We start from the raw sequence: 9,819 nt of genomic DNA on the forward strand, positions 1-9,819 counted from the left end.
AAGATTAAATATTTTTTCTTCAGTGTCTGAGGTTCTGTCTTCCAGGTGTTCTATCCTATTGGTTATGCTTTCTATGGAGTTTTTAACTTGTTTTATTGTTTCCTTCATTTCAAGTATTTCTGTTTGTTTTTTTTCAGTATCTCTAACTCTTATTGAAATGATCTCTTGCTTCCTGTATTTGGTCTTTTAACTGTTGATTGGTGCGATCATTTAATGCCTGCATTTGCTCTTTCACCCCCTCCTTCAATGCCTGCATTTGCTCTTTCATCTCCTCATTTGCTTCCCTGATTGTTTTAATTATGTACACTCTGAACTCCCTTTCTGACATTTCTTCTGCTGTGCTGTCATTGGGTTTTATTGATATAGTATCTAGGTTTGTTTGGGACATTTTCTTCCCTTGTTTTCTCATATTCGTCAGACGTCAGTGGGACTCTGAGATATTGCAGATTTCCTCTATTGGCTTATAGTGTCCCTGTAGATTTCCAGTATATCACCTCCCAGCCTTCAGTAGCCTGAATTCTTGGAGGAACTTGATAATGCAGTGCTTCCAAAGAAAGCTGCCCCTAGCCTGCTACTGTTTCCAGGGCTTGGAGCTGGCTCTGTTCGGAAAGGCTCTCACTGAGCGGTCTGCTCCAAGGAGCTGTCCGTGAAAGGGGCCTGCCGCCGGAGGGAGCAGGGCTGCTTGGGGAAGTCCCTGGCTGCCCTGTCCTGGTCCCTGAAGCTGCCTGCGGACCAGTACTCGCCGCTGGCTCCGGGACTTGGAGCTGGTCCTGTGTAGAAAGGCTCTCATTGGGGGACTGGTCCGAGAAGCTGGCCGTGTGAAAGGAGCCCACCGCCGGAGGGAGCAGGGCTACATGGGGAAGACTCTAGCTGCCCTGTCCTCCTCTGAGAAGCCGCCCCTGTCCAGGCCTGCCACCCGGGCCGAGCTTCACCCAGTGGGGGAGACTCACCCCGTGGCTCTATTTTAGTCCAAGTCTCTCAATGCCTCCCCTTCTTGAATCCTGAGTTCTGGAGTGATAGGAGATACATTCACCCTCTAGTCCACCATCTTGGATCACCCCGTGGAAAGAACCTGTCGCTGGAGGAAGCAGGGCTGCTTGGAGAAGTCTCTGGCTGCCCTGCCCTGGTCCCAGAGGCTGTCTGCGGGCTGGAGCTCTCTGCTGGCTCCGGGACTTGTGACTGGCTCTGTGTAGAAAGGCTCTCACTGGGCAGTCTGCTCCGAGAAGCTAGCCGTGAAAGGAGCCTGCCGCCAGAGGGAGCAGGGCTTCTTGGGGAAGTCCCTGGCTGCTCTGTCCTGGTCTCTGAAGCTGCCTGTGGGCCAGAGCTCGCCCCTGGCTCCAGCACTTGGAGCTGGTTCTGTGCAGAAAGGGTCTCACTGGGGGGCCTGCTCTGAGAAACTGGCCGTGTGGAAGGAGGCCACCGCCAGAGTGTGCAGCACTATCTGGGGAAGACTCTAGCTGCCCTGCCCTGCTCTGATAAGCCACCCCTATCCGTGCCTGCTGCCCAGGCCAAGCTTCACCCGGTGGGGGAGACTCGCCCCGTGGCTCTATTTTAGTCCGAGTCTCTCAATGCCTCCCCTTCTTGAATCCTGGGTTCTGGAGTGACAGGAGATGCATTCCCCCTCTAGTTCGCCATCTTGGATCCACATTTAGTATTTTATATGCTCTTTTAGCTGTTTTCCACAGATTTCGGTATCATTTCCTATTAGGTCAGTTTAATTCGTGTCTTTGAATTTCTTTTGAGAATTGCTCTTTGATCCATAAATTATAAGTGTACTGTGGTATGGATCTTAAATACTCCCCTAAGACCAATGTGTTAGTTCCCAGGGATGTGTTATTGATAGTGGTGGAATCTTTTAAGAGTTGGGACTTAGCACCAGTTCTTTTCTTTCACTTCATGGCCATGAGGTGAATGTTTTGCTCTGCAATGTACTCCTGACATAATATGTAGCCTCACCACAAGTCCCCAGAAATAGGCCCAACTAATCATGGACCAAAGTCTCTAAACTGTTGGACAAAATAGACATCTTTATAAGTTGATTATCTCAGGCATTTATTAATAGTTACAGAGAGCTGATCGACACAGAAAATTAGTATCAAGAAGTGGAACTGTCTTTGCCATTACTACATACCTACTGATGTGGGAAAGCCTTTGGAATTTATTTAAGGAAGGAGTTCAGAATGTCTGGAAAACCAAACTAGAAAAAGTCCAAATACTCTAAGCAGAACTTAATAGGTGATATTAGTGAAGGCTCAGATCAGAATACTGATATAAATGTGTATGGTAAAGTCTATGATGATGAGGTTTCTAAAGGAAATGAGAATTCCTTTGAAAATTAGATTAAAAGGAACACGTTATATATTGGCAAAAAAAAAAAAAATTTCTTTGGAAGCATTTTGTCCATGCTTTTGTGGGAGACTTTGGGAGTCTGAGCTTAATGATGATGGGCTAGTTTATCTGGTGAAGGGAATTTCAAGGCAGCACAGCATTTAGGTCATAGCATCGGTATTACTGACTGATTTTAACCTATGAGATTGAGAAGCAAAGTGGAACAGAGCATCAAAATTTGGAAAATTTGTAGCTTGACCAGAAAAGGAAGAGTACAAAAAGTTTAAACTAAAAAAGATCTGGATTTCAGCACCATTAAAAAGAAGGCAAATGCTTTGCACTTGGATGATAGAAAGGAGTTCTCAAGGGCATCTCATAAATTGGAAAGTCTACAGCCATCACAGGCTCTGAGATGAGGAAATGCAAATTTGTTTCAAAAGTATTGCAGAGAAGAATCAATTGAGAAAAGAGCCCTAGGCCATCAAGACTACTTAGAGAAATAGGAACAGGAAGCTTGGTACTTAGAGGCTGCCACATCTGTGAATCAAGCAAGAGCAGGCACAGCTCATACCAGATGCAGACTTTGACATTATCCACATGACACTCGTTTGACAAGCAGGCAGAAAGCACAATGTATGGTAATTGTAACTTCCACTGAAACATCAGAGGAAATTTTAGAATGTCAGGAAGTGTGTTGCGGTTTTGGAATACCAATGAGCAATGCATAAAACTGTAGGGATTAAGCGGAAGAGACACTGGAGACCCAAGGAAGTTAGAGATACCAGCAACATGCAACATTTATCAGAGAGAGCTATAGGATGTAAACAGAGTCAGCATATCCTAGTTTGCTATTTGGAGAACTGGAAATTCAGTAAATATTTTGGGATGAATTTGCAAACTCTATTCATAGTGCATTTCTTCAAAATTCTCTTAAACAGTGAAAATCTAGCAGTGAGTCATTTGCCTTTTGTAAACCCAGTGTTTGTTGTTTAAAGTCACTGCAAAATGCAAACATAAAAACTGAAAAATCTCCATAATTATTAAAATTTATAATTATTTAATGTAAAATTTAAAATCTTTTATAGTCATTTACATAGCATCTCATAATGTATATTCTTTCCCTTCGCCTATCTCAAAAATTTAAGGCTGCATTTTTATATGTGACTGCACTGTTACACTGTTACAAAGCTAGTTAATATTAAAGCTGGAAATGATTTACATAAAGAGGACCTTCCTATCAAACGCCAGAGGCAAAGCCATTTGCAATGGAATTGAAATTTGACTTCTTTCCAATTTATTGTGTGGTAAGCTTGTGATCACATTCTATATTATAGGAATTATCTCAGACCTGTCAAGTAGGGGTTTTTGAGAATGGACCTTTGCATTTTGAAAGATGAGAGTAGTTAGGTGAGATTTGTGTAAGAAAAGAAAGTTTAACTAAGGCAGGAGAAACTAAGGCACTCTCATCCTGAATGGGCGAAGCCTCAGGGATATTACCTGCTCATTGAGATCCTACTGGCAGAAAAGGAGTCTGGGCCTGAGATGGTAACTGAGTTGCTGGAGAACAGGAGGGAAAGGTATAAGTACTACGGCATGAACTGTAGAGTAATACTGACATACCAGGGTACAGAGGAGTCTGACAGTTCATTTACAGAAATGTATTTCAAATAGTTTAATAGGTGACTAACTATATCAACCTAATATAATTGAAGCAGGACATACTATATTCTCTGCTTATATACTGCAGTTATTTTATTTCATTTATATTTAAATAAATGATCTTTAAGTTTCAAATACAACTTGCAAAATCTTAGTACTTATTTAAAATAATTGGCATCCAGGCTTTCACTGAGGTATATGACCTAGGCTAGTTGTTACCTGGGGTCATTAAGGAAAGTGTTAAACTTTGTAAACCTAACCTAAAATGTCAAAGAAGCAGTAAAACTGAAGCGATATCAAGGCTCTCAACAAAATAGACTCTATTTAAGGAAAAATATCACTTGGAAATTACCTAGTCTCTGTTTTCTCTCATCTGCACTCATCACAATCACATATAATTATTGGTAACGGAAAACAACAAAATAATGTTTTACTTCGAGGTTCCTCTTCCTACCAGCATGTATAACAGATGCATCCTAGGTAACTAAAATAATTCAATAGAATCCTGTCTTTTCTGCTGTTAATAATGTGTGTGTGTGTGTGTGTGTGTGTGTGTGTGTGTGTATGTTCATTCTAAACACAATAATAAATTCACTTTTCTTCTAGGCCTGACTGGAGATTATGAAAATTGTAAGACTGTGTCCCAACATGAGAAATTTGACAAGCTTTTAAGGAAAAGATGAAGGTTTTTCCTAGTATGTTTGCATAGGATATTAATGAGGAACTTTGAAATCAAGGCAACAGAAAATATCTACAAATCTCTGCAACCATAAGTCACAAATATAAACCAATGCAGGTCTGTTTTTTTATCCTATTTATTATTTATATGTTTATTTTTGCCCAAAGTTTTCTCCCTTTAAACTTATAATCAAATCTTTGGCACACATTTGTTTTTCTTAATTCGATAGTGTCAGTTTTGAGCCTGGCTCCTTAAGTGGTGACAGATCTACCTTCTAATTTAAAATTAGTTTTTAACTTCCTGTTCTTCAATCGACCATAGAGAAGAACCATATAAATATGAGACTGCTGGACAAAATATTTCAGTAACCCTTTTTGTGAAAACAGACCCTCAGGTAACAGTTCAGTATGTCTTTGTTAGAGAAGCCAGGTTTGGCCCTGGATTAAATATTGTCAAAAAGTGGTGCTAACTCTAATGTTGGATATATTGATAAATTTTACCAGAAAGAAAGGTAGACTAGACTAAGGCAAAAGCTATAGTTGGTAGGAAGAAACAGTCACTTCTGATAACAAGAATAGGAAAATGCATAATCATTTGTGTAACTTAGACAATGTTTATGTTCCATCCGTGTTCAGACATTATTACAGTAATGTTGTTTTATCTTGATCCATCATAGTCACAGGGTGGCCTTGTCTGATCCTAACGTTGTGTGAGATTGATTATGTTTAATAGAAGAACAATCAGACTTTGTCATGAGTATCAGAACAGTTTGTCTGATATTCACAGCAAGGCCTGGTTGACAGTCCCAGAGACTGGACAAGATACAGGAAGATAATCCACTCTCTTTAATATGAAGAGAGAAACTGGGCAAAACCCCAAAAACATCATTTAGTGCAGGGATTTCCCCAGCAGTAAGTACCATAGTCTTAACTTATGTTGCTAATAATTCTTAAACTATAGCAATGACACCCAGCATCATGAGTGATGCAGAGAAGTGAAGAGTCTCCTTACTAAGGAGACCCAATTGGAAACTTGAAATGTGAGGGATGAGCAGCTGCAAAAGAAACCATGAAACCACGACATGGCATTCCTGCTCTGTTAGACAGCTTTTTGTCACTGTGACAAAAATGCTTGACAAAAATAACTTGAAGGAGGAGAAGTTTATTTGGGGCTTATGTTTTCAGAGGTTCCATTCACAATCTCCTCTTTAGTAGGAGAAAACATGTAAAACCAAAAACGTCACAAAGGTCAGAGATTTCCATTAGAAATTATTTCACAAAATGTATTAATCCACTGAATAGGTTGCAACTCTCATAATCTAATCATTTCCCCTCTGAACTTTCCTATACGGACTGTCACACGAGCTTATCGAGGGACACTACATATCCAAACCATAATACTAGCCTAGGAATTTTGCTTGAGTTTAAGCAGGATGCGGGGAGGAAGAAAAGAAGCGACTAGAATCACCTCCTATAATATAAAAAGATTGAAAGCTAATCATCTTTGTCACAGTTGATGAACCAACACTGATACAATATTTTTAACTAAAGTCCACAGTTTACATTAGGGTTCATTGTTCACATTGTATATGTTTTATAGTTTGGACAAATGCATCATGAATTCAGCATTCGAAGTTTCATACAGAATAGTTTCAGTAAAAATCCCATGTGCTCCACTTGTTAACCCCTCTTCCTTACTGCAGCCCTTGGATCACTATTCACTATTCACTATTTCTATAGTTGTCCTTTCCAGAGTATATAACTGGTATTATACAGCACATAATCTTTTTGGATTGATATTTTTGTACTTAGCAAAAGACATTTAAATCTCCTCCCTGTCTTTTCATGATCTGATAGCCCATTACCTTTTTTCACTAAATAATATTCACAAGTAAACAGGGCCAGTTTTCTTTCTTTCTTGTCAACATGTATACATTTCATTTCCTTAACTTGTATAATTGTATTATCTAGACCTTGCAGTACAATGTTAAATAGGAGTGGTGAAGGCACACCTTTACTTTTCTATGTTAGGAGGAAATAATCTATTTTTCTACCATTAAGTACAATGCTAGGTGTATGGATTATTCTCAAGCTATTTATTACAAAATTAAGTCCTTCTCTAATAATAATTTGCTGAATTTTCTTTTCAAAATGAACAAGCACTGGATTTTGTATAATACATTTTTTATATTTACGTATGAGCAAATAATTTGTCTTCATTAACTTGTTGATGTAATGGATTACATTAATGGATTTTCAAATGTTGGAAAGCTTTATTTTCCTGAACTAAATATTATTCACTTGTTCGGTGCAATTCTTTTTATGCATTATGGGATTAAATTTGCTAATATTTTGTCATAAAATTTTGCATCTATATTCATGAGAAATATTGTTCTGTAATATTCCTTTTCTTGTAATGTGTTTGTCGAATTTTGGTATTAGTATAATGCAGGTTTCATAAAACAAGTTAAAAGTGTTCCCTCTGCTTCTATTTTCTAGAAAAGAAAAGAATTTTGACTAGAGAATTTGTACTATTTTTTTTTCTTAAATTTTTAGTAGAAGTCAAGGTAAAACCATCTAGGATTGCTGCATGCTTTTTGGACAGTTATTTAGTATTGATTTAATTTCCTTATAATAGATATAGTTATACACAGATGTTCCATGTCTTTTGTATGCATTTGGGTATGTTGTGTCTTTCAAGAAATTGGTCCACTTCCTAAACTTATCAAATTTGTGGACATGGAGTTGGTCATTCATAGTATTCCTTTATTATACTTTTAATATCCTTGGGATCTGTATGAATAATTCCTCATCTTCCTCTACTATTAGTAATTCGTATCATCTTCCTTTAAAATTTTTTTTTCTGTTATTTTTGGTTAGCCTGTCTTGGTATTTACTAATTTATCTTTTAAAGTTGGTTTTTTTTTTTCTTTTTTGGTGCTGGGGATTGAACCCAGGGCTTTGTGCACTCTACCAACTGAGCTATATCCCCAACCCTTAAAGATTTTTTATCTTTTTCTTTTGTCTATTAATTTATTTTTTTAAATGTCATCGATTTCTGTTATAATTTTCATTATTTTCTTTCATTAATTTGAATGTAATTATTTCTCTTCTCCCTCCTCTTCCTCCTCCTTCTTCTCATCTTTTTAGTTTACTATGATGGAAGCTGAGATTGCTGATTTTAGATATTTCCCCTTATTAATAACACTATAGAAGAAACCTGCTTTCTCTGGAGGTAGAGTTTTCCAGAGCCACCGAAAATCTTCTGCCTTGGATGGACACAGGGGCCCTGCAAAGGCTCTCAGGGTCAGCACAGGTTCTCTGGGGTCACCTCCACAGCAGCTGGCGTGTGAGCCTCGACTCTCTGGTCTGAGGACCACAGCTCCCGAATGACCAGAGAGGAAGTATCTTCTGCTCTCAGAAGTGGCACATAGTAGTGACCCTTTAGGTACACTCTGATTTGCTCTTTCAGTTCCACAGGCTTATTTTTGCTTCGTTCACAAATCACATCTTCAAGCGTTTTTCCATATTTATTCCTTGTGTTTTTCACAATCAAAGGGTGTGAAGAAACTACATTGACCACATCCACATCCCAAACTTACAAGCAAAGTGCAAAGGTGTGTCATAGCCCACTTTGGGGTGTTCAGATACAGGTCCATGATTTAATGGATGTGCTTCTGTAGCATGCTCTGGTCATTGTCTGGGTACATAAGCCGCATGAACTCAGGGTTTTCTAGAGTCTCCAGCATCAACTGGAAGACAGAAGCCTGATTCTCTTTGGCAGCAACATGCATGACATTGTACCTACACCCTTCCTGCACAATGGTGGCGTTGTTCCCTGAGCCGATCAGATACCAGAGGGTGTTCCAGGTGATTTCAGAAAAGGTGTCCTCCTCCCCCTTCTCCACAGTTTTCCGCAACTTGGCAGTGAGGTCCTGTGTGGGGGTTTTGTAATTGTTGGCTCACTCCTTGATAAGCACAGACCATCTTTCAGCCCACCACTGCTGAAGAGCGCTGCTGCCCACGCAGGGGACAGCGGTGACCAGGCTGTGCTTGGAGAAGAGAAATAGTCACAAATTCCTCTAGCAAATTTCTCAGCATCTTCCCTGGTTGGAAAAACTTTAAATTGGGACCCTTTTTATCATTTTGACAGCTTGCAATGCCTCCTTTTTATCTTCATAAACATGGATCTTTTCATTTCTCACTGTGCATTCCTCGTACACCGAGCACACTCCATAATACAGGGATGTCTCCTTAGAGGGTGTCACTCTAGCCTAGTGGGCGTCAATCCTGAGGGAGGCACTGAGGCTCTCTGGGTGTTCCTTGGATGCCACCCCTTCCTCCTCTTGGGGATTCAAGCCCACACTGTAATCAAAATCTCTGTCTTTAGAAAAACTGGCCTGCGGAGTCGGGTTTCCTCCAGCAGAGGACAGAGTCCTCAGTGTGTCCTGGTTGAGTGCTGCAGTCCCTGAGGTCAGGAAGAGAGGAAGGCAGCACTCCGGGTTTCTCCAGTAGAGTCTGAGCCAATTTCTTTTCAAAAATGAACCTGTGGTTGATGTAATGGGCCCACATTTCAATCCAGCTCTGGCGACTTCTTCTCTGAGGTCGTCTGGACTCAGGAGTTTTAACCGAGGCAACACAGCATCCATTGTCACATCACCTGCGCTGGGGGCCACAACCGCTTCTCCAGCCGTCACACCAGCCAACGCACTAGTACGTGTCTTCTTGGAAATTGATTTATTTATCATTATGTAATGCTTCTTTATATCTTTGATAATTTTTCTTCCTTTGAAGTCTTCTTTGTCTGAAATTAAATGAAGTGATCCCATCATGCTAGCATGATGTATCTTCCTACATCTCCTTTACTTAACTGTGTATTTGTATTTAAAATTGGTTCTGTATATACAGCAAAATTAGGTCTTGTTTTTAATCTACTCTGACACTTTCTAGCTTTTATTTATTCAGATATTCACATTTCTAGTGATTATTGATATTGTTGGGTTCACATTTGTAACCATTTTCTATCCATTGCTTTTATTCTTTGTTTCCCTATCCCACTTGGTTTCTACATGTTTCCAGATTTTCTAGTCTTAATAGAGCATTTTACATGATTCCATTTCCACTCATCTCTTGGCATTTTAATTATATTTCTTT

General features: G+C 39.5%; 1 pseudogene; it reads right to left on the reverse strand.

Moving 5' to 3' along the window:
• Positions 1–7,811: 7,811 nt before the first annotated feature.
• LOC124989208 (ankyrin repeat and LEM domain-containing protein 2-like) lies at positions 7,812–9,497 on the reverse strand (annotated as a pseudogene).
• Between the last annotated feature and the right edge of the window lie 322 nt (positions 9,498–9,819).

Source organism: Sciurus carolinensis, chromosome 7 (assembly GCF_902686445.1).
Source record: "Sciurus carolinensis chromosome 7, mSciCar1.2, whole genome shotgun sequence".
Classification (NCBI taxonomy): Eukaryota; Metazoa; Chordata; class Mammalia; order Rodentia; family Sciuridae; genus Sciurus; species Sciurus carolinensis.